The sequence below is a fragment of the Echinops telfairi genome, unplaced genomic scaffold (assembly GCF_000313985.2).
Source record: "Echinops telfairi isolate 266 unplaced genomic scaffold, ASM31398v2 ScPeMD7_8;HRSCAF=38, whole genome shotgun sequence".
In the NCBI taxonomy this organism is placed as follows: Eukaryota; Metazoa; Chordata; class Mammalia; order Afrosoricida; family Tenrecidae; genus Echinops; species Echinops telfairi.
The window spans coordinates 18058376-18062734 of record NW_022103905.1 but is presented as its reverse complement, the minus strand read 5'-3'; positions in this window follow the sequence as shown (position 1 = coordinate 18062734).

Below are 4359 nucleotides of genomic sequence, written 5' to 3'. Positions count from 1 at the left end.
ACTTGGTCGCTGTCCGCTGTCGTAGCCAGTGGATAAAGCTGCTCCTTGTGGAAAGCCACTGCTTCCTTGTTGAAACCAACCTGGGCTATCGGAACGCTTCAAGCACACGTGGCCATTGGAGGCTTGAGTCTTTGGGGGGATGGTTTGGAGATTTACACCTGGGAAAACCAGTCATTGAAACTATGGGACACAGTTCAATGCAGACGCACGTGAGTTAGGGGTGGCTCGCAGTTGGAACCAACGGCAACTGTGAGGTCCGGGAATGAACCACAGAGAGCTAAAGCTCCTGCTCAGACTGACGCCGCCTTAATTTTTACTATAAACACCTTACCGCCCAGTTCTATTTCCTAAAGAAAATAAGCATGACCTCATGTATACTACTGTAGGGATTGTTATCGGTTGAATGGTACCCCAGCAAGAAATGTGTTCAAATCCTCAAGTTCACACAAAAGTGCTTGCTAATCTGCTTAAGAAATATCCGCTGTGCAAACGCTTGTGAGCACAGCTCTGTGGCACACGAGCAATACCGTGTGTCAGAATCCACCCTGGGTGTGGGACTTCTCGCTTCCGCCACTGTGGGAAAATTAAAATTTCTGTTGTTTAAAATTACTCACTGGTGGTATATTTGGTCATGGCAGCAGCAGGTAACCAAGACAGATGCTTGAAGGCATCTTTCATTGTCTCTGTTAGCACTTGGAATTGCTAGTTCATTTTGGCATCGCAATCCTATTAAAAACTAAAGGTGTGGTATGCCTTTTCCACCCATGTGACATCTATGATGGGGTCTCATCTCTTGGGATGCAGGCAATCAAGCTTTCCCACTTAGAGACTAAGGTGATATATGTGTTTACCTTTAGGAAGTATGCGGAGAATGTTTCCATGGCAGGTATTCCAAGTATTTTTCATCTTGATCACGAATACAAGATTCATGTTCCCATTCAAGAAGATGACAGGGTTAATAAATGAGACTTGCTGACAGCTCTTCAATAAAGGAGTTTTTTTTCCCCCACAGCTGAATCCTTTTTAGATATTAATAAGTTTACTCTGTGTTAATCATCTTTTCAGGAGCAAAACTGGTCTCTTAAAGAATAGAAGCCCTTAGGAAAACTAACCACATGGAAATTTTTTCCTATTGTTTAAAATTTTAAGTGAAACACGTACACAAAGTCGACAGATTACAGAGGCTGTCCTTGCTTTGCATGGTAGTTAGTACGGAACTGTAGAAAAGAAGGGTAAAAATGATGGAGCCATTCAAATCCTATAAAGAAATCTTAATAGTCAGTGGGGAGCAGAGGGGTAAATGCAGTTGTTCCGTGATCTTTAATTATTATTATGTTTTGTCAAAACATTAAAATTTTTCTTGCTGTCCATGTAAAGTTTTTACCACATCCCTTTTTCTAGGATGCCCTCATCTTTTCATCCCGCTTTCCTCATTATGTTGATAAGAACGCCTTCACGAAGTTCCTCTGGCTGCAGGTACCATATTTTTAATAAATAACAGGTATATACATATAATAGGCAGAGATGACAAGATTATGTTTAAATTCCTGGCATTGCAGGTTCATACACATATACATCAGACACATCTTCTGACATTCCCAGAGGGAATTGCAGCCTCATTCACCCTCATTCAATATTCACCCTCACTCAATAGTCCCAAAATGTAACTTTATGTCATATAAATCAGCATCAAGAGGTCTTTGATGGAGTTTGGGAGTTCCTCAGAGAAGAAACCATGGACACTGTGCGTCTGCAGCAGTCCGTGACCTGCCACATCATGAATGACAGGGGCTGAGGGTTGGGTGGAAGGCTGGATACAGGGCTGTCATCACAGAAACACGGGCTAGTCCCACGGTGCCCGGCCCACGTGAAGTCAGGCCACAGGCAGGTGTGGGTGTGAGTACACACTTCTCCAGCCCCGCAGGGATCCCAGCCAGCCAGTTGACCCGTCTCATCTAAGCTAAGGATGCACAACATCTTTGGTACCCGTGGCCCTCCCACCTGCCCCATGGTGTCTTCTTGACCTTGGTGAGATGGGATAGAACAGGGACAAGGTGTGCAACCGCAGCATGCTGGCCTTCCCAGTCTGGAGTGGCCTCCTCAGCCTGGGGTGTGGAGCCTCATGCACCTCCTGCTCTGGGGACAGCCACCCTAGCAAGGGCTGTTTCTGGGAAGAAAGTTATTTCTTTCCCAATTGAAGGAAGTAGTTTGCCGTGCAGTGACTCCTGCCAGGAGAAGGGCTACTTTAGAAACCCAACGAAAGGTTGCTGAGGGTCTACGACTGGGAACCAAACCACAGGCTTCAAGGCGAAAGTTGTCCTCCACCGGACAGGAACGAAAAGAAGAAAAGAAGCGGAAGTTATCAACATGTCAAAACTATTGGCAGAGTGCACTAATGAAAATAGCCTGGATTGCACAGCACGAAAAGCCTATAGCATTGTGCCTTATTTGCACAAATACAGTAGTTGATGTTAGTCAAATGAACTCCAATTTGTGGTTTGGGGAAGCAAGTCATCAACCCTGCTTTCTTAGGAATCTTTGGGTGGCTTCAAACCACCAACTTTTCAGCTAGTAATTGAGCATTTGCACAACCCAGGGACTTCCAGCTGCATAGCTAGACTTTACCCAGATAGGGCACAGTGGCAAAATCAACACACCCATGACTAGCTATGTCTTCTATAATTTTCGTTATGTTCAATCTAAACCCCAGGCATCATTACCTTGTTGCTGTAGGGGTGTTCGGAGCCTGTTGATTAGAATATGAAATATGCTTTAATATCATAGCTTCAGGCAGACATCTGTCTCATCCTGCCTTCAATCTGCTATTTCGGACCTCCGATTCCATCGAAGGTCACGTCCAGAGTTGAAACCCCTCATTTATTTCCAGCACTTTCATCTTTGGAAACGGATTTCCTCTTTCGAATATTCCATCTTCTAAGTTATCACGCCGGTTGATCACCGGGAGGCAGCAAAGCGGTGACACACCTATGCACGTTGCTGTCTGCGTGTGCACTGAGCCACAGATGCACAGCGACCAATCACCAGCAGACCTGGAGAGAAGTGACGTGGTTGCATGCGTGCTTGCCCATCATGTGGTCCATCTGTGATTTATGCAGCGGTTGACATCCTGAAGCTCTCGCTGTAAAGTTTGTGCTTCGGGCAATTAGATCACGGCCACTGAGTTTGGAGCCTGGTCCCTAAGAACTGGTGTTCGCATGTCGGAACATGGAGCGCGAAGACAAAGCGTCCCGATTTTCTTGTGAGTGAGTCGGCATTATAGGAGATGCTGCAAAAAGACGACGGAGCATGGCGCACACTTTGTGAAGGCCGTCGGAGATGCATTTATGGAATTTGCACTGCGTCCTACATCTAGAATGTGTTCCCCTAAAACAAATACGCTCACTGCCATTGAGTCGATGTTGACTCAGATGAGAGCTGGTAAGCACTGTTGCTAACCGAAAAGTCAGAAGTTCGATCCCACCAGCCCCTCCAGGGAAAGACGTGGTGGCCTGCTCCCAGAAAGAATATCCCTCAGCAGCCCCGGGGGCACACTCACAACAGCACCAATTGTTAGGAGATAATGCACATATGAATATTTGCCCAAATACCTATTGAACATTCAGGATGCAATACGATTGCAAATAAAATCCAAAACAAACCTGGTCGTAGGGAGGCCATTCGAACTCCAGGCGATCCTATGGGGCAGCATTAGAACTTCAATAATCTTCCTCCCTAGGAGCAGCTGGTGGATTCCCACAGCACCACCGGAAGTCCTTCTTTTGAAGAAGCAGCGGGTCGGAGTGACTTCCCAGCCCGATGACTTTGCAAAGCAACTGGAGAGAAAGGAGGCTTGGGGGAAATTAAGTTAAAATCTGACAATAGATGATTAAGATCCTAAGATCTTTTTGCCCATGGTTGTTGGTAGATGTAGCCACGTCAGTTCGGACTCAGAAGCACCCAAGGCAGAAGAGAAGGAAACGTTGGCTGCCCACCCTTCCCATCTTTGCCCTGGTTGAGCCCATGGTAGCAGCCACCGTGTCAGCGCCTCTCCGGAAGGGGCCTCCTCTTTTTCACCCACCCTCTGCTTCACCCAGCATGAATTTTAGTGAGTGAACAGACTTCCCAAAGGGCAGCATTGCCAGGGAACCTTCAGCATTTTCAGGAGTAACACCCAAGAAGAGAATAGGCAAAAGTATGGCGATGAGATGAAAAGGTCTTATTCTAAGAGGGCGGCATGGAGGCGGAGGAAAGCAATGAGTAAATCAGTAAATCAGCCCAGTAAGAGAGACGAGGAGGAATGCGGGAAAGGATGTGGAATCAACATAGAAAGGCGGTCGTCCCCCAAATGCTGCCCACTGT